This window comes from Pagrus pagrus (assembly GCF_965226575.1).
Source record: "Pagrus pagrus genome assembly, chromosome: 9".
Classification (NCBI taxonomy): Eukaryota; Metazoa; Chordata; class Actinopteri; order Spariformes; family Sparidae; genus Pagrus; species Pagrus pagrus.
In genome coordinates this window covers 32,272,919-32,299,360 of record NC_140193.1, presented here as the reverse complement: position 1 = coordinate 32,299,360, position 26,442 = coordinate 32,272,919, and the positions used below count along the sequence as shown (strand labels likewise).

Genomic DNA, 26,442 nt, shown 5'->3' with positions numbered 1-26,442 from the left:
TGCCTTCTGTGTGAAGATAAGTCTCAGAGCAGTATCACAAGATAACTCCGCGAGGCTATCCTGCTCCCTGGAGCTGAGACCTGCGATGGCATCCTTACTTTGGGGGGCAGATGGATTCTGTATCCAGCTGTGTTGCTCGCTGAGCACAGGGAAGTCTTCCCGGAGCTGCATCTTTAGGTTTTTCAGGTGCTCTCTGATTGCACCTGCCACGGAGGCCGGGATCTGCCTCTTCTCTTTGGTGACAAAATCACACAGATTGTCAATGGACTCGTAGTTGTTCCGACCCACATTTCGGTCCCACAGCTCGAGCTTGCTTATGGTGGCTTCTGTCTTACTGTTATGGAAGAATTATCCTATCTTTATTCAAGAGTGTAGATTTTCAGTTTGAGAGCATGATTTCATTCCTTTTCAGTGACACAGCTCCTTCTCGTGCTCAGATGTATTCTCCTCATGCTCACATTTTGTGCTCGCACTGAGATGTTTGCTGCTTTCTTTCAAAATGTGTGCTTGAACTCAAAAATCACATGCTTGTGCTCACACATCTTCTTCTTGCACACAAAAAATTTGCTTGCATTCAAATATGTCCTCAACTATTTAAGACGCCAGCATATTGATGTATAATTAATTTTAAGTAATCCTAAAAAGAGTTATCGTAGTTTCGATTTTTTTCAATTTAATATTAGCGGAAACAGTGTTTCCTCCAGGATTTTTTTCAGCAGCGGGGGCAGGCTCTCCGGGGAGCCGTGGCAGCGTAAACAAATGACACTTGACTGCAGATTTTACTTTTATGCCCAGCATAACCCCCCTTTTTATTGAATGGCCAGTTGAAAATGGCTTTTTAAAGGCTGAATGTAAAAATAAAAAATAATTTAAAAAAATACAACAATAAAATAAAAAAATAAAAACAATAAATAATAATTTCTTGATGGGGCTGTAGAATCAGTGGAAAAGTTTGCACCCAGGCTCAGAACAATGAATTTTTCTGGGTTTTTTATAGAAGAGCTCTAGAAGAGCCATGAGTGGAACCGGCTATTTTTTTCAACCCATTTAGGGTCCCAGCCTGATAGCCTGTGCTTCCCTTTAGGTTTTTCTCCTCTACTCTCATCTCTCTCTCCTGCACCATCACTTTGCTCTCCTGCTCCTTCACTCAGCTCTCCCCCTGCTGTATACTCTGCTCTCCTTCACCTTGTTCCACTGCTCCTCCCTGTATAATGTTACTTGTCTTATACGATTACATAAAACATTAACGTTAGATAATTTACACTCACATCACATCTGATTACAAGTGTTTAAATAATAATAATAATAATAATAATAATAAAAGTTTAAATATTTGACCAACAGTTTAAATATTTGACCAACAGTATTTTACAGGAGGATGATCTGAACAGCTGTTCTATTCGCACTTAAAATGTTTTTTGTCTTTTCAATGTAATTTTCAATCTATGAAATAAATCTGCACCTTTTTTTTGCCAAGCTTCTCTCAAGTTTTACTCTTTCAAATAATCAACCATCTACAGAACTTTTCAGTAGCTATTTTTCTACTTCTTCTTCTCATCATCATTATCATTAATTATTATTATTAATAATATTGTTTAAAGTGAGCCTCTTATCGTTTAACAGAAAAATACCTCATACAAACAGCAACTTTTGCAGCCTTGTCAGTCTGATGGCGAGTTCTCACTTTCTGTCATCACTAACATGTTAATAATCAAAGAAGCTCTGAGGCTTTGTTCTATATGTTATAATACAAGATTTCAGCATTGAGCTACAATCAGGCAACATTCATGACTCTGTACAGTCAAACTAACCAAAAACTTCTTATTGATCATCATTATAAAGTTTCAGGGCGTTCCTGTAACCATGGTAACTCACGGTGCCAGAGGGGAGGGAGAGACGCTGAATGAAGCCGTTTACACAGATACACTGCAGACAAAGTCCAGACTATAGTTGTTGTTTCACACATGTAGCACACAACAGGAGACTCTCCGTGTCAGACGACTTCTCACGTGCTGACTAAACTCAGTTGATAACGTAGCAGCGCGACGAGTCCTTGCTAGCTAAGCAGCTAAACTTTAGCGCCGCTCCGTGTTGAGATCCCGCCCTGTGTGGGTCACTACACTGTCATTGGTCAGGAGCGCACACACTGTTAACGATACAATTGGCTGTAGAGTGTGACAATCTGTCAATAAACATCAGCCAACAGTTCTCCTCCGATCTACATTGATCTCACAAGTCACCTCTGTTAAGTTTGAATGACGGAAATCCGTCGTAGCGACGGAGAACTTTAATCCATGCACCAGTCACTGTAAGTTCTGTGGGGGGGTATCTACTCCAAAGAGTAGATACTGAGCAAGATAGTTATCTAGTTTACCTCAGCACTCACGACACCCGACCCAGTGCAGGACTCTGCTGTGAAGGTGGAGACATGATGCGGCGGTGGTGTATTTGCGACAATTTAAAAAAAAAAGAAAAAAAAATGAAATTTGAAGGAGCAGCGGCTAGGATTTAGGAATGGTGGCCCGCCACTCCAAAATGAATGTAGAGGAAACACTGGGATATATGTTATATAGTATAAATACTCACAACAGCGTAGGAAGTTACGATAGTCGAGTGGTTAAGTACAATGTCAGATGTTGCATTTTAAACCACACAGAGATGCCGCATTATTGCCGCAGCGGAGGTTCGCCAATTCTCCGCCATTGGTTGTTCACACAGAGCTGAGCAGCTCTGGCGTAAAAGACGAACCAGTAATTCACACAGAATGCCGGCGCCGGCGTGATGGTACACGTCATGAAACATGTACCCGCTGACTGTTTATAATTATATTGATGCTGTTATAATGTGTTGTGATTGAGATCCTGATCCACCATGCATCCTACGTTTTTCTCTGAATTACATAATTACTTAATCACCATCAGTAAACAGGAGACTGTCTGACTCTTTCATTCGTTGGGAGGGAGGCTGTTATCTGGGGGGAAAGTTCACTGAAGTCTCGGTCGGGAGGGCTGACCATCGTGGTGATTTTTTACACCGTGACATTTCTCTATATTTTGTTGAGTGATGGACCTGTTCAGTTATTAGACAGTGAACACCATCAGATCGACACATCCTCACTCCGCGCCACCGGCTTATCCGTTCACACTGGTTCGGTTCGCCAATACTGCACCTCTGATACTACCTCTGTATTCGGTGCAGCGAAATTTCACCTCTCGCCCCATCTGAAATTTTCACACAGAGGCAGATGCGGAGAATTGGCGCAGGATCCCCGCATGCAAACGGGAGTGTGAAAAGGCCTAATGCAGCGACCGGGATGCAAACTGGCGTCCCATGGTTTAAAATGCAACATCTGACATTGTACTTAACCACTCGACTATCGTAATATTCCTATGCTGTTGTGAGTATTTATACTATATAACATATATCCGCTAATATTAAATTGAAAAAAATCTAAACTACGATAACTCTTTCTAGGATTACTTAAGATTAATTATACATAAATATGCTGGCGTCTTAAATAGGTGAGGATTCAAATAGCTGGCTAATATTATAAATTGGTGTATTTTGAGAGAAGCAGTTTTACAAACAGACCATATACCCGCCCCTACGGAGCACTCAAAAAAAGTGCGAAGGAACGCACCCAAGGCGGCATCCGTCATTTGATTGGTCCACACTCTAGCTGTCTCCCTATTGGCTGGTGAAACACAATATTTTAAGCGCAGGGAGGGACAGCCTTGAGTCTGAGCAGGCTCCTCAACCAGAGAGGAGGTGCTTGTTTTGTTTGCGTGCACATTAGATTTGAGCGCACATACTTTAGATCTGAGCGCGCAGACTTTAGATCTGAGCAAGCACAGGATATATTTGAATGCAAGCAGAATTATGTGTGCAAGAAGATGTGTGAGCACAAGCATGTGATTTTTGAGTTCAAGCACACATTTTGAAAGAAAGCAGCAAACATCTCAGTGCGAGCACAAAATGTGAGCGTGAGGAGAATAAATCTGAGCACGAGAAGGAGCTGTGACACTGAAAAGGAATGAAATCATGCTCTCAAACTGAAAATCTATGCTGTTGAATAAAGATAGGATAATTCTTCCATAACTGTGGACATGAAACGTGGTCGCTGTTTTTCCTTGGAGAGATAGATTGAGTCCGTTTAAATAGCTGAAAAAGTCGGCCAAATACGCCAACTTGCACAGCCACTTGAAGTCACAGAATCGATCTGACAGTTCAAACCGGGAGTCCATGAAAAATGTCCGGACTTCGTCACGCAGTTCAAAAAGTCGAGTGAGCACCTTGCTGCGTGAAAGCCACCGGACTTAAGTGTGCAGGAGAAGCTTCCGGTGGTCGCTCCCCATCTCTGAGCACAATATGGCAAACAGGCATGATTGCAGTGGCCGACTTTTGATAAAGTTGACTGTTCTCACAGCTTCATCCAAAACAGTCTAAAAATCCGCAGGCATGGTCTTTGTGGCCAGTGCCTCTCTGTGGATACTGCAGTGGACAGCTGTAACCAGCGGAGCCAAGTCTTTGACCCTTTTCACAACTCCGGTCAGTCTCCCCACCATGGCCCGAGCTCCGTCAGTGCTTAGTCCCACACACTTTGCCCAGTCTATTTCATTTGAAACCATGAATTCATTCAGAGTGCCAAAAATGGTTTCCGCGGTAGTGTGTGAAGGTAACGGTTTGCAAAACAGAAAGTCCTCGTGTACTTCTCCATCATATTCATATCTGACAAACGCCAGTAAATTTGCCAAGCTTGCAATGTCCGTGGACTCGTCAATCTGGAGAGCATAAAAACGGCTTGCTTGTACTCTGGTCACTAGCTGCTTAAGCACATCTTCAGCCATATTGTCAATACGGCGCTTGACTGTGTTGTCAGGCAAAGAAATCACGTTAAGTTGTGTAGCTGCTTTCTCCCCAACCATCACTCCAACCATCTCTTTGGCAGCGGGTAAAATCAACTCCTCCCCGATGGTGTGTGGCTTCCCGGTCTGGGAAATGAACTTTGCCACTCGGTAGGAAACCTCCACCGCCATGGCGTTTTCACTCCCAGTGACATAGGTGGATTCAATTGCTTTTCTACGGCTCTCATACTCTCTCAGCTTGTTTTCGAAAAAATCTCGAGGCTTTGATGAATATTGTCCATGTTTTGTTTCTAGATGTCGACTGAGCTTGCATGGTTTCAGCTCCTCGTTTGCTAGCACCACTGAGCATAACACACAGACAGGCAGCGGGTTGTCTTCTGGTCCAACACTCATAAATCCAAGTGATAGGTACTCACTTGAGTACTTTTGACGAGCCTTTCTTTTTTCTGGCTCAAAAATAGGTCAGATAAATGAAGAATAACACAGAATTTAAATCACATGGTTTTGTTTTATTAGTTGTGATTACTTTTTTAAATCAAAACATTTAACCATACATTTTTAATGGTAACTTAAAACTTGATTACAAAATAGAAAATGACCTCTCGCGGCCCACGTGCAGTACCTTCACGGCCCACCAGGGGGCCGTGGCCCACACTTTGGGAATCACTGTATTACTGAATACCCTGTACACATCTAGTTCTTTGGCTCCTCCTTATTGTACTAGCCTGGACTAGATTGGATCCTTATTTAAAGGAGGTCAATAATAAAGATGTAAGTTTTTCCATTACTGTGATTTTTGTGCTTATTAATGTTATCTGTGTATTTTATCTGAACAAGTGAACCCATCTATCCTTTCTACTTCTAATTGATTGCTCCCTTCCCTTTCTCCAGCCTGTGGTGGATAAGGTCCTAATTAGGGGAGGTTTTTAAAGAGGATGTGCGTCTCAGTACATTTACTTTTAGAGTCATGCTATGCGGGGTCGAGGGGAAGTCTGAAGAAATGAGTCTTGAGTCTTGTGGAAGATGGCGAGTGACTCTGCTGTCCTGACATTGGTCGGGAGTTCGTTCCACCACTGAGGCGCCAGAACAGAGAAGAACGACCTTTGTTTACTATCAGCGATGGCGGTACCAGCTGGCCAGCTGATGTGTCATCGTCTTGAATCAGATCTGGGCTGCAACAGGATGCCAGTGGAGGTCACGGAGGAGGGGGGTCACATGGGAGAATTTGGGTAGATTGAAAACAAGGTTCTGGATACGCTGCAACGGTTTGGTCGCAGAGGCTGGGGGTCCAGCCAAGAGCAAGTTGCAGTAGTCCAGACGGGAGATGACCAGTGACCAGGAGTTGCATTGTGTCTCTTGTGAGGAAAGACCCGATCTTGCGGATGTTGTAGAGGGCAAATCTGCAGGAAGTTTGAGCTTGAGGTGGTGCGCAGTTGTCCAAGCTGCCAGACATTTCGAGATGCGCATTGCAACATGGGTGTTGGAGGATGGGGGAAAAGAGAGGAACAGTTGGGTGTCGTCTGCATAACAGTGGTGAGAGAATCCATGTGATGTGATTGCAGAGCCTAGTGATCTAGTGTATAGTGAAAACAGAAGAGGTCCTAGTGCTGAGCCTTGGGGGACACCAGTTTCCAGAAAGCAGGGTTCGGACAAGGAGCCATTCCATATGACCTGAAAGGTGCGATTTGTCAGGTATGATGTGAACCAGGTTAGAGCAGAGTCAGCGATGCCAAGTTCAGCCAGAGTGGAGAGGAGGATTTGGTGGTTGACTGTCAAACGCAGAAGATAGGTTGAGGAGAATGAGGACGGACGAGTGGGACAAGGCTCTGGCAGTGCGGAGGGACTCAGTCACTGTGAGGAGGGCCATCTCAGTGGAGTGAGCAGTCCTAAAGCCTGACTGATTAGGGTCAAGGAGGTCGTTTTGTGAGAGATAGGAGGACAGCTGGTTGTAGACAGCACGTTCCAGGGTTTTAGAGAGGAATGAAAGAAGAGATACAGGTCTGTAGTTTTGGATGTCAGCTGAGTCTAGGGTTGTTTTTCTTTGGGAGTGGCTTTACTGTAGCTGTCTTGAAAGGAGCTGGAATAAGGCCTGAAGTGAGGGAGGAGTTGATCAGGGTGGTGAGGAATGGCAAGATGTTGTGTGAGATATCTTGGAGAAGGGAGGAGGGAATCAGGTCAAGGTAACAGGTGGTGGCATGGTTAGACGTAACTAGTGTATGAACATCTTCAGAGGAGAGAGGGCTGAAGCAGGTAAGGCCATCAGAGGTGAGGGTTGGGGGAGGTGCTGTCTGGATGGGCATAGGAGTGAATGAGGAGCTGATGTCTTTTACTTTCTTGGTAAAGTAAGTTGAAAAGTCATCAGCAGTGAGGGAGGCAGGACGGGGAGGGGTAGGATGGGTGAGGAGGGAGGAGAATATGGAGAACAGTTTCCTGGGGTTGGAGGTAGAGGAGTTGATCTTTGACCGGTAGAAGGCAGATTTGGCTGCTGATACAGTTGAGGTGAAGTCAAACAGGAGGTGGTGGTAGTGAGCAAGGTCATCAGGATTTTTTTCCATTTTCTCTCTGCTGCTTGTAGCACCGATCTATTGGTTCGCAGAGATTCAGACAGCCAGGCGTGGTGTGCCATCATCAGGGGAGGCAGCTTAGGAGGACGTCCATCTCATCGAAGAAGTCACGGAGAGGACCGGGATGCCGATAGATCACCACAATGTTGAGCTTGAAAGAAAGGGTGAGAGAGACAGCATGGAATTCAATTGCAGATCTGGGTAGGTGGTCCAGGGGAAGGACCTGGTAGGACCACAGGGGTTTAATGAGGAGTCCAGTTCCACCTCCTCTGCCTGTTTGTCTTGGGGAGTGTGAGAATTAGTAGGCAGTTGAGAGGGCAGCTGGAGTGGCAGTGTTTTCTAGGGTGATCCAGGTCTCCTTAAGGGCCAGGAAGTGGAGAGTCTGCAGGGAGGCATAGGCTGAAATGGTGTCCGCCTTCTTGACTGCAGACTGGCAGTTCCATAGCCCACCTAGTACTTCAAGTTCAGTTCCGGTGGAGAATGTTGGGTAACAGAGATTGGCTGGTTTACAGTCTCGAGCAATGGGTCTCTAGTGAAATCTTCTCCGGTTTGATGTCCTGACTGGGATTGGATAGGACTCATGGCTGCAATGGGTGGTGGACAGTGGGTTACTTGGACTTGGTTGATGGACTTTGCAGAGAGACTCCCTAAGTCTTTGTTCGACAGTCTTCGTTCGGCTGTCCTGACGCTCTAGTGACAAGCCCATAAGTGCTAGATTTCCTTATGCAGGCTTAGCTCCGCCCTGCAGTCAAGCCTATTCACCACAGCTGACTTGGCCAAAACTGGCTAATAGACTCAGCATCAACAGTTTCACTAGGATTTACACAAAAGATATCTAGAAAAGATTAAGTATTTCAACTAACCTTACTAACAGAATGCCTAAACACTGGACAGGGTTTCCCCCAGAAAACTTGTTAAGCCCGGTGGTAGGGTGGCCCACCAGCGGCCCCACGGTGCCCAAGCGTATTCTTTTGTGTCAGGGGCCTGACCCTGACCATTGACTGATGGCAGGGCCCTATAGGTAACAGATTCATTAATGGAGAAGTAGAATTTAGAAGGAGTGATTCCATAAGGCTTTAAGATCAATGTTAAAAGTTGACTGGAAATTTTTAAATATTATCATTGTCATGTGTTATTATAATATTTATGTAACACCAGGTCTTACAGATTGCACTCTTGAAATGTTGTTCAACCAACCACAAAAATAAATAAATAATAAAAAATACTATTTAGATAAATAATATAAACTGTCTGCACTAAAAACTAAAAAACAACTGCCTGGTGTCTCCAGAGAGTTTTATTTTTTCCCTCAGAGATTTTTACAATCTGGAGTCACGTAAACATGACCACACGCCTTTTCCGGTCAGTCGTCATGGAAACGTGACAATCACGGATCTATCAAAGATACTCTGTAATCTACTGTTTGGACCAGAGAAAACAAACGTGTGTAAACGCAAACCGTACGAGCTGAAAAATGAAATACTGGGTCATTTTCACATCTGGTGAAAGCACCTCGGCTCACAGAAGTCCGGAGCTCTGACGCTGCAGGGGACGACGTGCTAACAGCTACTAGCCGCTGCAGCAGCTGGCTGAGCCTCTAGAGCCGCGGCTCAGCTCACGTTAATGGCTACGAGGTTGACGTCGACTTGGTGAGTTCCTCTCGGTCAGCTGGTGAAGCGGCGGTCTGATGAGCATGATGTCCGTGACATGTCCCTTTATGCGCGACGAAGTTGTGACGTTGTCAGGTGATGAAAAAGACACCTGATCACGTGTTGATGGAGCGCAAAAACTGATTTTAAAAAAATTAATAAACAATGCTTAGCCTGGCAGGGAGGCAAGTAAGACCTGGCGGCCTGCCAGGCTTATATTACACTGGGGGAAACCCTGCTGGATCTACAATTACTCTCAGACTCACCAGCAGCAGTTTCACAGCTTCTTTCCCTGGACAAAATGTAACTGAACAGCAGAGTACTGGTAGCTCCTTACTACTGGTCTCAGTATTGTTCAATTCTGATGAGTCCACATGACCACATGGCATTGCAAAGTTAGGCCTTTAATAAAAGGAGAAAAGGTCTGTATCCATGTGCTCCAGTCAACCTTGGACTTTGTTCCTTGAGTTTTTTTCCTGTCACAAATGTCACATCGTAATATTAATAGTTTTTTCAGTGAAAATGAAAATTGGGACGCAAAAATGGTCAATCCCCCTAATTGTGAATCAAATTGCAATGCCTGTCAAAATAATTGCATAATGATTGTTGATTGTTGACCATATCAAGCAGCCCTACAAAAAAGTGAATCAGTATATTTCCCAAAACGTTAAACTATTTTTTTAGAGTTGTGGTCATAGAGGGAGTTCATTTGTTTTACTATTTGTTAAAGGAAAATAATCCATCCTCCCACTACTTCTTCTGCACTGTCTCCACTGGTTGCCTGGCAGCTTCATTCAGTACTTTTTATGTACTCAAGTAATATGGTTACAGTCTGCCGTTTCTGTAATTGTGATTCAAGAAACCTTATTTCTGCTTTTTAAATATCTGCTGGAGATTGCCTTTTGTTATGTGTTATCAGATGCCTGACAAAACCTGGGTCTGGCTGGGAATGTATTGCCATAACAACAGGATAAAAGTAGAGATCATGATATGTACTGATACATCATTGTTCAAAATGTATACCATCTGAATTCAGACATAAATGAATACTGACATAAAGTAGCTTCTAGAAGCATAAATAAATTATTTTCCACTACTGACGATTTGTTGCCTGGTCCTGTTAGGACCAGGCAACACCGTGTTGTATTTAACTACCACAGAGCAATCAAGTGCATTTAAAGCTGAGGTTGGTAAATGGAAAAACCGTCAAGCCCAGGCTAGATTTTGAAAATATCCAGCCAGTAAATCTTGCTCCCTGCATTCGGGACTCTCTCCTTAGTCACTCCCCCCAAACCATGAACACGTACTGTCCGACAACTGCCGAATAACGCAAACGGAGTCTGAGTCCTCACAAGTGGTGGGAAGAAGAGTGTATCAGTGCATCGTTTTCATCACAACATCTAACTACAAGTAACTACCTCATGTCTCATTTGCCTGTAAGTAAACACCTAATGTTATCATATTGAACGTAAACAACAAACATAGCCATTACTAGTACTGATAGCTGTCAAGCTAGCTTTGTTAGCATTCAGACATTGTTTTGAAAGGGTATTTTGATGTTGTAACTCATTGTTGGTTAGCTAGCAGCAGCTGGCTATGGTAACGTTAGATATGGCAAAGCTAAAACATCAAGATTAGTGGTGGGCCTGCTACATGTTTATTTTTGTTTCCCTCAGTGATTCACAGACAAATGTGAATATTGTATTGGACTCATGATAATACAATGTTTTGAATGTTAGAGCTTTTCTACGCCAGAGCAAAGCACATCATCGCGTCAGAGAGGACGACAGGAGGACAACCAGCAGTGTCCGAGGAAGTGGAGGCAGAGGCCGTGGACGTGGGAGGGCAACAGGTCAAGGAGCAGATGTTCATACATCGAGTAGAAGATCTTCAAGCTCAAAGGATTGCACATGAGCAGGTATCTAAAGCAGAACATTACTTCTGTTTTTTTTCTAATAAACGCCACCTACAACCAAACTACTTGTTTACTACGTGTTTGTATGGTATATTGACCAGGCATGTAACTTGGACACACAAGCGCCCTAATCAGAAACACATTTTTTGCCAATTAGCTTTTCACAATTTGAATTTGTGTTTTGGTGCATAACAGTAAACACAGTAAGTAGAAAAATGTAAAGAAAGAGAAAGGGCTGGTACTTCAAGTCAAAAGCATGAATAGATAAAATGAAATTTTTTTATATATAAACTGGGACATCTGTACAGTTTTGTCCAGGAAGTATTCACCACTGAAAGTGTATATGTTTACAGTATGCTGAGGATAGTCGAGCTCTGTTCCATAAAAATATCTAATCATGTTGCTCATCTGTTGATTTACAGGCCAGAATTCAAGGACTACGTTTGAAGCAATCACATCACACATAATAAATGCTGGAACTCTGCCTGACACCTTTTTGTTTGTAGTTCTGTATTTACTCCTTGTTTTGCATTATCTCTAAACTGTTTGAATAAAGTCTTGAAAATGATAAATGCCTTTTATTTACACTTCCAGCATAAACAGCAAACCATTACAGTTCTTACACTTTACATGATGCACTATAATAACAACTGAATTAGGTAAGACTCTTGTTTATTGAATTTTCAGGAACACAATAACAACAAAAAATAGTATACCTTTTATTGTCTAGCCAATATACTGTATATTTAGCATAAACAACTATATACAGGAAGGACATCCAGAGGTTTCTTGACTGATTATAAACACAGATCAGTGTTGGCTGCTGATGGCGGTGCTGTCTCAATCCTCTACTGTTTTGGCAGTGATTGTCCTGTAGAAAGAATAGCACAATTACTTATCAGACAGTCAGAGCCGGCCCGAGGCATAAGCGAACTAAGTGGCTGCTTGAGAAAAAAAAATGTGTTTTTGTTTTTGTTTTTTTCTTTAATTTATTTTTTACTTGTGTAGCCAGGTGAACAAGAGACAAAGGCCGCGTTTCCCAGATTCGTTAAGAAGCTCTTAAGTGCTAAGATCTTCTTAGGAGCGCTCTTAAGAACGCTGTGAAAGAAGGATGTGTTTCCCAGAGTCGCTCTTAGCTTAAGAAGATCTTTCACTAAGAAGGAAATGTAAGATCGAGCTGACCCACTCTTAAAGCTATGGTCTACGATTTGAAAGATTTGTTATTATTATTAACATCATTTAGATGGTGGTTATGACCCAATAGTACCACCCACACAATGTGAAGAGTAAAAGGAACCAAAAAAATCCATTCTCTCTAGTGTCTGTAAAACTGAAAAGAAATTGACCAATAGGAGCCATCCGGCTCGGATGGCTCCTATTGGATCAATTTTCCGATCCAATCCTCGCTCACTCTCCTGCTCCTTCTCACGTCTGGTCCCGACCCACTTCCGCATTTGAAACTACAAGCGGACAAGAGGTTTGTTTTGCCCTGAGCTGTTCAGCTGCCTCTGCTCGCCCCACCGACAGAGAGTCAAAGAAAGAAAGTCTGTCACTGAAAAGAAACAAACCGGAGATGTGAAACAAAGAGGGCTCAAACCGAATAAACATCGGGTCATCGTTTGAACGGTGGCGAAAGGTCCGTGAAGATATGGACCCGGTGCTGATACAGCGGCGTTTCTGTTGAGCAGGTAACCTTCGTCTCTATTGTGGATGTTGTGACACAGATAACTTTCATGCCGATGCTGCTTATGACTGTGAAAGCTGCCGTTAGTTTGTTTCTGTTATTAGACGGTGTCTGTCTCCGCAGTGTTGTCAACACTTGTTTACTTGTTCGACGGAGACGTTAGCCTCTATGCTAGCATTGTAAGCTAACAACAAGTCTGAGTAGCACCGAACAGCAGCTGGGACACACACAGGTTTGTTTTTCAGCCACAATGTGGAAGCGATCGTTGTGATGAAAGCTGACGGCAGCATCTGTTAGTCTCTTGGCCCTCAGTAACATTTAGAAGTGGCTAACTTGGCTGTTGTAACTTATAACGTAGCTGTAAGGTAACGTAGCTGTAGCATGCTAATGACGTTACGCTAGCTTGGCTGTGGAGCTTAGCTGTGGACATTGTAATGACTTACAAGATTTACGTTAGCTTCAACGTGCATTGTAATAACTTTATCTGTGAATCCGACATCGTTACTCCGCATTCAAAGCTGGGCTGTATTTGGTTTCTGCCGGCTTGTTGCTCTTGGTGCTTGTTGCGGGACGTATAAAGTTCGTTGAAAGGAAAAAAAAAAAGCTTGTTGCGGGAGGTATAAAGTTCGTTGATGAGAAAAAAAAAAAAGCTTGTAGCCGGAGGGGGTGTGTCGCGGTACCGAGGGGAGAGCGATACAAGCTTGGAGGGGAGGGGTTAAGGAGCACAGAGGGGAGGGGTGTGTGTGGGGGGATGCTTTTTTCAAACCTTTCTCAGATCGTAGACCAGAGCTTTAACAGCCTTCTTAGCGACCAAATGCTCAGTGATCAAGCCGCGTCAGCGAAATTTTTTATCATCCACTTTGCGAAATAATAAAACAATGCTCAGTGTTGAAATGCGCTCATAGCTGCGGACCACTGGCGCAAGAAAAAAAAATAGAAAATGGTAGATGAAAAAAAAACCTTTTTATTGAATTACACGTTTAAGTTTTCCACACACATCTGCATATATGAGTTTATAGTACTACACATAAAAAAAACAACAACCCTGTGGCATTTCACAGATATCAAGGGAACAGATGTATTAAATTCAGCTGAACCTCATCCAGAGAGGCTTCACCTGCTACTCTACAGTATATAAATGCGTTACCAAAGTCCGCGCGTGTGAGAAACCATGGCTGCAATACAGCACATTCTCGCTGCGAACCAACAGCGTTGCTGTGCGCGAAGCTAGACGGTTTTACATAAATGCATACGTGCGTCAGCACTTCTCCCCACTGGACGTGCTGTCAGACCGGGCTGTCCAGGCAAAGTACCGGCTGCCCCGTGCGGAGATCCAACGGCTGATCACTCTGTGCTGCACCTCCGGGCTGAGGCCAAAATTGCAGCGGATTGCTCTCTGGATGTGTGGAGACACCAGAGTGATCAGCCGTTGGATCTCTTTGCCTGGACAGCCCGGTCTGACAGCACACACACACACACACACACACACACATAAAGAGGTGGGTGATCGATTTGCCTGGCATCGATTGATTCAGCACAGCAGCAGCGCGGTGGACAGCTCCCACTAAGAGCTTCTTAAGAAGCTTCTTTGGCTGGATCTTAAGGTTCTCCTAAGAAGGCAGTTAAGAACGCATCTGGGAAACACCCGTATCTTAGCGCTCCTTCTTAGCCGAACCCTTCTTAAGAGCCTTCTTAAGTCCTTAAGAACGATCGAATCTGGGAAACGCGGCCATAGACTGTTTTCAGACTGTTAAGACACTGTTTTATTATTCTGTAGGGAATTATTACTGTGTTAGCAGTTTCTTTTTGTTTAGGTGACACTGTCACTTTAAGAGCTGCACAGTGGTAGGTTCCGCGAGATCGCGGGAGATCATGGGAATTCACGGCGTTCCATGCAGAGTTAGTTACACGGACGTAGCAGTAGCGGACTGCTGAAATGTGTATTTTGATGTCGCGTGTGAAAAATATCCCCATAGATAGAGTTTTTTATTTTATTTATTCAGACAGAGCCACTACTGTTATCTAGTCAAGTCTAGAGTGTCTAGTCAAGTCTAGAGTAGGGTTGGGCGGTAATATGGTAATAAGGTATACCGCGGGGTCTTAAAAATAGCAACGGTATCAGTTTCAATACCGTCATTAAAAAAAAATACAATGCACTTATATAGGAGATAAGGATTAAATATTAAATATAATTTATTTAGTGGCAGTATTTCGGTTCCGAGCTAACAAGAAGGAAGAGGCGGTAAATACTGACGAGGCAATTAGTAAATTGTGCAATAAGGACGCATCTACGAAACAACAACGCACCCCCTTTTCACACAGAGACGCCGCATTATTGCTGCAGCGGCGGTTCTCCAATTCTCCGCCGTTGGTTGTTCACACAGAGCCGAGCAGCTCCGGAGTAAAAGATGAACCAGAGTATAATTCACACAGTAAACTGGCCCTGCAGCTCCAAAAGCGGCGTGACGATACGCGTCATGGTGATGACGTGTGTTTTTTTAAGGTGTTTCCCCAGGGTCCTCTTGTTAATCTAAACATGTACCGCTGACTGTTTATAATCATATGATGCTGTTATAATGTGTTGTGATTGAGATCCTGACCCACCAAACATCCTGGAAAGTGACAAAGTTACGTTTTTCTCTAAATTACATAATCGCCATCAGTCAACAGGACGCTGTCTGACTCTGTCATTCGGGGAGAGAGGCTGTTTTCTGGGGGAAAGATCACTGAAAAATCACCGCGCCAAACACTTGCTGAGTTAACGTTTTTTGCCGGGGACAGATGCTGTTTTTCAGGCAGAACTGACGTGTTTGTGTTTGTTTGTTTGATACTGATTACCTCAAATCCTCAAAATTGCAGTTAATGCTGTTTCTTTTATAAATTGCAGTCGGGTAATAAAAGACCCACAATAATTATTCTACTGTGTCCAGTCTACTCATTTATGACCTGGCCACACTTGTTTACAACAAATGCATTCTGCTGTTGTATTTTGTTATTTTTCAATTCAAGTTCAGTAAACCACACTCAGTGCTTCACTTTGAATATGAAAGTTTAAAATTGATTTGTGATTTTAGTACCCTCTAAGGTTAAAAGGTGACTGATTTGGTGTAAATAACAACTATATTAATACAGGGGTCTACCAAGCCCAGGGGACCCAAAACATTTGTGGCATGTGAGCAAGGATGGATTACTGAATGAGCCTACCGGGCCCAAGAGATCGAGGGGCCCTGAAGCCCAAGTCGTTGCGTGAAGTAACTACCTCAAGAAGTCAAAAAGCAAAAGGCTATGAATCTGAACGGATTTAGGTATTGCCCTTCTCCAGCTGGCCATCCCAAAAATGCACCAGAATACAGGAAATCACATCTACAAAATTCAGAATTTTCTGGGGCAGGACCCCCAAACCCCCCTTCCCCCATTTGCACCCACTTTCATACAAATAAGGTAGGGGGGGGTCCTTATGCATCTGTGCCCAGGGGGACAGTAGTTCATGATCTGTCACTGTATTAAAGGGGAACTACCGTTTTTTACAACCTGGACCTTATTTCTAGCATAAAATATGATCATTTACTCACCCAGATAACTTTGGTGTCATTTGAAGTCGTTCGGACGAAATTAGATCCAGTGTAGCGCCGATATATCCATATAATGCGAGTGATCCGGGCACCGAAGCGCAGTCTCTACGCGCATTATCTGCCACGAAACTAGTTCATTTCACCAGTATTTTGTCATGATACGCTAGTGCTATTCCAGTCCGGGCTTGTCTGTTATCAACATCCGGGGTCAAACTAGCAGTAGCAGCTACAGGTAAACAAGCCGGCTGTCGTGGGTGCGCGCGCAGCTCAGAGATGACATCTTCCAGGTCAGAGGTAGTAGGTCAACCTACAGACCCCGGATGTTGATAACAGGCAACAGGCAGACTCAGAGGGGAATAGCACTAGTGTATCATAACAAAATATTGGTGAAATGAACTAGTTTTGCCGCATAGAGGCTGCGCTTCGGTGCCCGGATCACTCGCATTATATGGATATATCGGCGCTCCACTGGATCTAATTTCGTCCGAACAACGCCAAATGACACCAAAGTTATCTGGGTGAGTAAATGATCATATTTTATGCTAGAAATAAGGTCCAGGTTGTAAAAAACGGTAGCTGATTATACAGTGGGGAAAAATGTGGTTGATGGTGTGACAAATTGGAGAACCAGTTGTTATCCATTGTGGAGTATCATTTCCTCTTTACAAAACATGGCACAGTTACATTAATGTGGCTCAGTTGGCTATTCATCAGATTGAAGATTTCAATTTTTCATTAAATGGTGGGAGTGTAAAAGACGCAATAATGTAATACTAAGAAGGACAGTTGTGAGAAAAGTTGAGAATACACTGTATGTTAACACTTCCTACTTGTTAATGTGTAGTGAGTAGGATCCTCCTGTTTGATGCTATGGGTACATCCACATTTTTATTAATGTGTTCCTGTTTCCATCACTTGCGTCTTTTCCTTGCGTCTTAGTCCCTCCCACCAAGGATTCATGGAGAAGCCTACGGAGACCATGTGAGGGGAGAGGAGACAAGAAAATATTTTTCAGAGGAATGAGACCTCCTTTCCTCTGAAGGGTCATGTGAAGTGGTGTCCATTTCTGATGACGGCTGACAGCCAATCACAGCTGGATCAGCTATCAGTCTGCTTAATAGCTGTTGAGATTTTTGATGAATTTGTGACTGCACACAGCCCCTTGCAAAAAATGCCATCATATACGTTTTTTAATAGTAACACAGAACTAATAATTGTCGAGAGATTTAAATAATCAATAAAGTTAAACTGATGTCCCTTGTGCCTAATTACGCACAGCTCTGTTAAGGGAGAGACGTTTCTTATAGTGCAGGTAATGTAATGTTTGCCTCATTAATGAGATGTACCCATCTGATACGAATCACAATGTTTATTTTTATGACCTGGACAGGCCAATCCACGTATTTTCTGTCCATGGATATACCTGTGATCCACACATCACTACCGTGTTAAAATCATTTGTGTGTCTTTGCAGTTTATAGTGTCAGTAAAGATTACATGATTAAAGTTAAAGGGAATGTAGTTTAGGCCCACACTTAACATGATTAACTTGATTTACGGGTGGGTTAAAATAAAGATATTATTTCTTTTGCAGTTATCCTCATGACTGCATGATTTTACTTGCTGTCTGTTTCCTAGACTATAACCAATCCTGTGCTTTTTACAAGTTTAAAGGTCCCATATTATACTGTTTTTCATCAATTTCACACAGCTGTCAGAGGTCCAACAACACTGTATTTGAAATGTATTGCCCCAAACCCATCCTGGTCCTGAACTTCAGCTGTCTAAGAGTCGCTCAAGTGAGCTCTACTGAGAGCAGGCTGTTTCTGTGCCTGCACCTTTAATGCTAATGAGCTCCGTCTGTCAACGCCTGCCTTGCCTGCTACACGCCCCTCTCAGGGAGAGGATGCCGCTTACGCTAGCGGTAGCATGCGCTAATGTTTACGGTGGATGTATCACTATGGCTCGTCGAGATGCTGTCGTTCAACCATACCAGTTTGACCCAGAATCGGACCCAGAAAAATACAGACTCTGCGGCTGCAGCAGGACTCCCCAACACAACCTGTGTTTTTTTTGGAGTGTTTTCGTGCAGAGGAGCCCGGCCTATGAAAATGACTCCTGTTGTTACGTAACGACAGGAGCTGAATCTGAACAGCCTGTAGGAGCCCCGTTTTACCAGTGGGTGGGCTGCAGAGACCATGCAGGACTTGTTTGCTTTCCTCATTCTGGGAGTTGGTAGGCTCAGGGAGGACCAGTTTATATATGTAGAGACCAGAGAAAACGTGTTTTTCATAATATGGGACCTTTAAATATATTTAAAGCCGACAGCAAAAGTTTTGCTGGATGATCTTCTTTTTTTCAAAGGCTAATCTCTGGAGAACCTCTAGCAGCTGAACCCATAACATAATATAACATTGTGAACCCATAATCTTGTTCTATGATTTTCTCTGTTACCTGTTTAACAAAGACCTGCTCATGAAGAACAAGCTGCGAGAGTGAGGGAGCGTGCGTACAGTGAATGAATGGGAAAGGAAGGAGAAGGAAAAAAGGAGTAGCAGCAGCAGCGACAGCAGCAATAAAGTGTACAATATAGGCTGCAGTTTGGCTGAATAAAGGCGACGGCTCCTCGAGATACAGCAAAGCTCCCTGGTATTATTTCCTGACCAGCTTAACACGTGAAAGGTTCACCCCGAAGGTAAACAGAAACTTCGGCCCTGGAGGAAATCATCTCCCGTGCTTCCCGACCACCATGTTTGACTGGCTGTCGCTAATAGCTACTGGCTTAGCTAGTAGCTAAGTTAGAGGAGGTTGACTCGCAGCACTTCAACACGTGTGTGTTTTTTTTCCCCTTGGCAAGCCGACCGGACGTGACATGGGGGCGTGGCAGCATCGATGATTCCATTTTTTAATTCGAAGTTCGAGATTGTGAATTAATTTCAATCGATTTCGATTTATATTCAAATATTTTTTATTGAATTTTCAATTTTCAATTCAACAATTCAACAATTATTACGTACATATACGACCACACACCAACTGAAGGAAAAATAAAATAGATAAATACAAAACAAACAAACAAAAAAATAAATAAATAACAATAAAAATAAAAATAATCAATAAATGGCTGCCACACATTGTGGAATTTCTGAGTACAGCCTTGAGAGGAGTATCTCAATTTCTCCAGCTTCAAATGTGCAAGTACTTCCTCAAGCCAACGTTTATGTGTTGGAGCATTAGGGCTTTTCCAATTAACGAGAATTAATTTCCTGGCAAGAAGTGTGACAAAAGCAACCATACTTGCTTGATTTGCTGAGAGTGTGATCCCTTCCGATGAGGCACCAAATATTGCCATAATTGGATTGGGGCTGATCCTTTTCTTACAAACATAGGAGATGCCATCAAAGATAGACAGCCAGAAGGAGCTCAACACTGGGCACGACCAGAACATGTGGCCAAGGGTGGCCTCCACCTGGTGACATCTTTCACATCTTGGATCTACATTGGCATATAGCTTAGCCAGTCTGCTCCGGGAAAGGTGAAGCCTGTGAAATATCTTAAACTGAATTAGACCATGTCTGATACAGATAAATGATGCATTCACTCGACTTATTGCCAGTTGCCAGGTCACATCCGGTATCTGCAGATTAAGATCCTCCTCCCATTTGGTTTTTATATGGTGAAGTGAAGGAGCAGCTACATTTTGGATTGTATCATATACAAATGAAACAAAGCCTTTTGTTTGTGGATCCCTGCTAACACAATCATGGATCCAATCTTCCTCTATGGCTACAAGGGAAGATGAAAAGCATGTCTTAGTGTAATTTCGAATCTGTAGATATCTGAAGAAATGTGTGTTTGGAATGTCGAAACGTACCTTTAGATTGTCAAATGAAATAAAAAGGCCATCTTTAAAGAAATCCTTTACACATATGAGACCTCTACTTTTCCACAGCTTAAATGCTGGATCTATGAGAGAGGGAGGAAAAAAGGGGTTGGCAAGGATAGGACTTAATAGAAGCGGTTTCTTATGTCCAAAATGCACTCTGAATTGTGACCAGATTCGGAGGGAGTTCCCAATTATTGGATTATTTGTGTGATAGCGCTTGCTAATCGGCATCGGAGCACACGCCAAGGCAGCCAGTGAGTTGGGGGAGCTAGAGTGTTGTTCCATAAGTAACCATACTGGTGCCTCATGTTCAGGGATGTTAGATGTCCAATATGAAGGGCATGAAGGTTAGCTGCCCAGTAATAGTGCATTAAGTTTGGTAATGCTAAACCCCCATTTTCCCTGGGCCTCTCTAAAAAAGTTTGCCTAATTCGTGGCACAGTTCTGTTCCATATGAAGGTGGATATGTATTTATTAATTTCAGTAAAGAATGCTTTAGGAATAAATGTGGGGATCGTCTGAAAAAGAAATAAGAATCGTGGCATTATAGCCATTTTTATGGAGTTAATTCTTCCTGCCAACGATAATGGAAGGGACGACCATCTTGTCAAGTCTTGTTTAGTTCTGTCCAGTTCCACCTTAAAGTTATTTTTAAAAAGATCCTTGAATCTCTCAGTAACATGTACACCTAGGTATTTAAAGGAGTCAAATGTAATCTTAAAGGGGAACATGTCAAGAGGCCTCTGCTTTGCAGCCACACCACAACAAAGTTTATTTTTTAACCAGAAATTACTCCAAATTTAGTAATAAGGTCTAATGCAACAGGTATAGATGTATCTGGGTGTGAAAGGTACAAAAGGAGATCATCACAGTATAATGAGAGTTTATGGTTGAGGCCGCATCATGCCCAATGAGCTGGTATTTTCCCTCAAGGAGACAGCCAGAGGCTCAGCAGCGATATTGAACAATAGGGGTGACAGGGGGCACCCTTGTCTTGTACCCCTGAAATCGGGAAATAGTCCGATATAAGTCTATTTGTGTGTACAGAAGCCTGTGGATTAGAATACAAAAGATTTACCCAGCTACAACATTTCTGTCCAAACCCAAACTTTCTAATAGCTGCAAATAAATAATTGTACTCCACCCTGTCAAAGGCTTTGTGTGCATCTAATGATAGTAGTACCTCTTGCGTGTGACTGTCGCTTGGCGTATATAGTATGTTAAAGAGGCGACGTAAATTGCCAGCTAGATGCCTGCCAGTCATAAAGCCTGTCTGATCTCTGTGGATTATATTGTGTATGGTTGGTTCAAGTCTCGCTGCAAGGGTCTTTGTCAAGATTTTATAATCAGAGCAGAGTAAGCTGATTGGTCGGTAAGAGTCACATTTTAGCGGATCTTTACCCTTTTTGAGAAGAACAGATATAGTTGCCTGCGTCATTGTTAAGGGTAGAGTTTTCCTTTGGAAGGCTTCTTCGTATACTTCGCATAAAAGTGGCACCAGTTTAACAGAAAAGGCTTTATAAAACTCAATAGGGTAGCCGTCAGGGCCGGGCGACTTCCCAGATTTGGATGATTTAATGGCCCTTTCAATTTCAGCCTGTGTTAGTGGTTTCTCAAGTGCATTGATACTGTCCTGGTCTAGAGACGGCATATTTAAATTATTGAAAACAATCTGTAATCAGAGTGTCATCACCTGCTTCAGATTTATATAAGTTTTTGTAGAATTCTCGAAATTGTTTATTAATACTCTTTTGTTCTGTGGTGCTACCGCCGTTATCTAATCCAATTTCAGTAATGAAGCTTGTCGCCACAGACTGTCTAAGCTGATGACTTAAGAGCTTGCTAGCGCGTTCTCCGGATTCATAGTAGTTTAGACGTGATTTTCGATGTAAATCCTCAGCACGGTCAGTCATTATAATGTCATATTCAGTTTGGAGTGAAATTCTTTCCCGGTAGAGATTTTCAGAGGGTGTCTATGAATGTTCCTGATCAATAGCGCAGATCTTCATCTCTATTTCTGAAAGACGTTTTGCATTCTTTTTGTTGGCACTGGCAGTATAGGATATTATCATTCCCCTTAGATAGGCTTTTAGCGTTTCCCATAGGCAGCATTGGTTTCCATAAATAGATCAATATGATTGGATATGTATTTTACAAAATCTTGATTAGACAGGAGGCGAGGGTTAAAACGCCATGTTCGCTGGGGGCTATGTTGTCAGGAAAGCTGATATCCATTACCACCGGGCAATGGTCTGAAATGACCATGGTATCATATTCAATCGACTCAAGTAGGGGAATCAGCTGTTCATCCAGAAGAAAATAATCTATTCTCGAATAGGACTGATGGGCAGGTGAGAAAAAGGAGTATTTACGGGATGTTGGGTTTTTGAACCTCCAGGCATCTAATATCTTATATGTCTGTAAAAAGGAGTTTATATAACCTGCAGACCTGCTCAGTGTACCTGTTTGTTTGGAGCGATCTAGCTTGATGTTTAAGGCACAGTTGAGGTCGCCACCTAGTATTAATTTATGCGAATTTAGGTCTGGGAGTGATGAGAAAAGAGCAGTGAAAAATTGAACATTGTCCCAATTCGGGGCGTAAATATTGACTAGCACCACTGGTATACCATACAATTTTCCTTGAACAATGATATAGCTGCCATTTCTATCACTTATGACATGGGATTTGACAAACTGTACATTTCTGTGGAGCAGAATGGCCACACCTTGGCTTTTGCAATTGAAATCTGAATGAAACACCTGAGTAAACTGCCCCCGGCAAAGCCTGGACTGGTCATTATTTAGTAAATGGGTCTCCTGTGAAAAAACTATTTCAATTTTCAGTTTTGACAAATGGGAATAAACCTTGTTGCGTTTTATTAAATTATTAAGACCACGGACATTCCAGCTGGCTATCTTCGTGACAGCACCCTGTCTATTTTTAATATTAGTTGCTGCCATTTTTCAGTGGGTCAATTATGTTTCTGCGCTGCACAACACAGGAGAGTGAGGGAAGGGTGGGGGAGAGGGTAAGGTATACATACACATAGACAAACATAGAAGACAATAAGTTTGAACACCTCACTGAACAGTTAACAGTGCAGAACACAAGTTCTGTTCTTTTCAGTAGTAACTTCCAAACTATACTCTACTAACTAGCTTACCATGCGCATCAGAGCTATAACCAGAACTATTTGTGAACAATTATAATAGCTCTTCCAAAAAATAAATCGCATGAAGTAGACCAAGTCAGACCTCTACAAAAAATAATGCTGTAGCATTGAATATTCATATGGGTCCAAAGCAAAATGACAGTGGCTGCTTGCACACTTCTATTATATGCATTTAAAGAAAAAGATGAGAGAAAAAGAGCAGCCAACCTTTGGTCCAATGCTCAAATTAAAGGAGGTAATGTCATAATGAATGATCAGATCAACCAGGATAGAGAAGAAAAAAAAAAAAAGCAATAATGATCCAGCCTGTATGTTACAAGAGAGGCTGTATACATATTAGAGCTGACATAAATGACCTACATGTTACATGTTAGTCTTGGCTATATAATGTCAGTATCAGTGCAGCTTGTGTCATACATACAGTAGCCTACATGTAAAGAAGTGGATGCGATCTCACCAAGGTGGCATCAGTCGGCCGCAGTAACCAGTTTTTCCAGCACATACGTGTTGGCTTTGTCGGGATCTTTGAAGCTCATGCGGTCCCATCTTCCAAAGTGATCCTGAGATCCGCGGGGTACCACAGCCCAAAGCGGATGCCCTTCGTTGAAAGCTGATCGTTGTCTGGTGACAGCCTGGGTGAAGTCTGGCAAAACACGAACTGTGTCCCCGTCGCTCGTTTTAAGTTGCCGCAGCTTCGCAGCCTTCCTCAAAATCTCTTCCTTCTCCTGAAAGTAATGGCATCTCGCAATGAAAGCCCTTGGTGGCTGGTTGTCCTGCGTTGACTTGCTTCTCAGGGCGCGATGGGCCCGGTCCAAAACCGGTGTCTTGTCCAGCTGTAGTAACTCCCGCAGCATGTCAGCGATGAACTGAGCAGGCTGTTTCCCGCTCTCCCGACCCTCTCTCACTCCGACCACCCGTATGTTGCATCGCCGCGACCTTGCTTCCAAATCCTCGGCTCTATCTTTCAGCGTTATGATCTCCTTCTTCATCCAAGTCACCTCCTGTTCCAACGTGGTAGTTGTGTCCGACTGCTCGCTAGCCGCCGTCTCCAGGTGCGTCACACGTCTCTCCAGCACTGCACAGCGGGCCTCGGCTAGCTCGTTAGCCTTCTTAAACTCACTCTGCAGGACCTCAATTTGAGTGCGTAGTTCCGTACTCTGTGCCTTTGCCTTCTGGTCGATCTTGGCAATTAGTTCGTTTTTCAGATCGCTTATGGCTTGTATGACGTTAATCATAACTTGGTCAGAGGAAGGCTTAGCGGTTCTCTGGGTCGAGGTAGCCTGGGAGCTATCGTTAGCTTGCTTAGCAGTCCCGCGTATGTCAGGCATGGCGGTGTTGTGACTCGTTGAACTCGGTTTAGACAGTTGTATCTGTTACCTGGAGACTTTGACAGTCATAAACGCCGTGAAAATGCGGTTATGAAGTCGAGCAGAAGCCTTATTAACAGGTGTCTGGTGTCAAGCTCTGTCAACTGTGTCCTCCTTACATGGCGTCGCACCGGAAGTCTCGATTTCGATTTAAAATCAAAATCGCGACACCCTTAGTAATTACGCTGTGTGCTGTGTCCTGCTCAGAGGCCAGGAACCATTTCAACTGGCAGAATGGGTTTATATTATTTATTAATCATTTGCCTCTGTATTTACTGATATTCTGATTGTGAAATCATCATTTAATAAATCGGAACTATGGTGTCTTTTGAACACTAGAAACTATTTTCAGGCTAAATGTTTCAGGGAGAATGGAAATGATGTAACATATGAAACCCGACGCTCAGGAATGATCAGCCTCACGTGTTTAAAACAAACCATGAAAAGAAAAATGTTTGTAATAAATGTAGAAAGTTGTTTGTGGTCCTTTTGTTCTCCTACAGTCAGGCTGACACATTTTAACTCGCTGGTGAACCAGCAAACAAACAAAATGTAAAAGCTGATGGTGACACACTTGAGTTTAATCTTTTATCTGTCTTCACTCCAGTATGAAACTCCAGTCATGCTGTGATGTATCAGATCAGTCTGATCCGCTGCAGCGTCCGGTCAATAACTAAGGGGGCGTGTCGACCGGTAAAAAGACTACCGTTTAGGTTTGCTCTTGTGTGTCCTCGCTCCTCAGCCCTCAATCTGCACTCCTCTGAGCACAAATCAGAGCTTTGGGACAGCCTGTAAAACGGCAGACAGTAACCCCTTCTGCTTCAAACAACAAAAAGACAAATAAGAGAAATGAGATGTATCCTGCGCCTGCTGATTACTGCTCTGCATTCACGTGGTGACGTGAAGAGGAGGGACGGGATTGTTAACTGCAAAATGGCCAGAAAGTTGGCTAAAACAATGATTCTTACAGCAGCTCTAAAAATGACTTTCCAGATGTAGATTGTAAGCCCTTTCTCACTCCCAGTGTGTCAAGTGCAGTAGCATAAACAAGGTAACCTCATTTATGTACTTGTGTCACTTAAAAAACGTGAGTTACGTCGCTTATGGAAGTTTTGAGACTGACAATTTTTATTTTAACGTAGTTATTTTAAGTATAATCTTTTCAGAAACCTAACCAAGTATTTTTGTGGCCTAAATTAGGGGTAGACCAATATGGCCTTTTCGGGGACCAATACTGATACCGACCAACAGAAATCATGGAGACTGAGTACCGATATTTTGGTCTGATATTCATTTAAAAATTTCGAACAAACTGATGGAAGTATAATTTACTGAAGTACTGTTCTCAAGTACAATTTTTTATTATTTTACTTGAATATTTCTTTTTCCCGCTACTTTATACTTACTCTCCACTACATTTATTTGATATATTTACTTGCTAGTTACTTTGCAGATTCAGATTACTCAGTATTTATAGGCTATTGATTGTAATGTGTTGTGTAACCAATAAGATATTGCCGTGTGACAAGGATATATAGGACATTGTGAGAGAGGATGTTCATCAGAGTCAAAGTACCACACAATTTAGTTTATTTTATCGGCAATCTGACCGAAGACGGATAATCACCAAAACTGATATTGAAAAAATAGCGAAATGAGAAGATTATGTTTTTAAATAGCTTGTTCTGACCATTTATAATTATATAAAACGGAGAACAGCAGTAAATCCTGTTCAGAAGCTGAAACCACAGAATATATTTTTTAATC

At 42.8% G+C, this 26,442-nt stretch overlaps 1 protein-coding gene across 5 annotated transcripts in view; it reads left to right on the top strand.

Annotated features, from left to right (window-relative positions):
- Nucleotides 1-26,442, top strand: part of ankrd50l (ankyrin repeat domain 50-like) — a 94,469-nt gene that overhangs the window by 51,012 nt on the left and 17,015 nt on the right. The window contains exon 1 of one of the 5 annotated variants that reach the window (XM_084361287.1): nucleotides 12,569-12,681. The exons of 3 other annotated variants lie outside the window; for them this stretch is intronic. The gene's annotated coding sequence lies outside the window, so the exon portion shown is untranslated. Of the gene's footprint in view, nucleotides 1-12,568; nucleotides 12,682-24,227; nucleotides 24,361-26,442 lie in introns of those variants that run through there. One more of the 5 variants, XM_084361290.1, reaches the window with a different exon arrangement.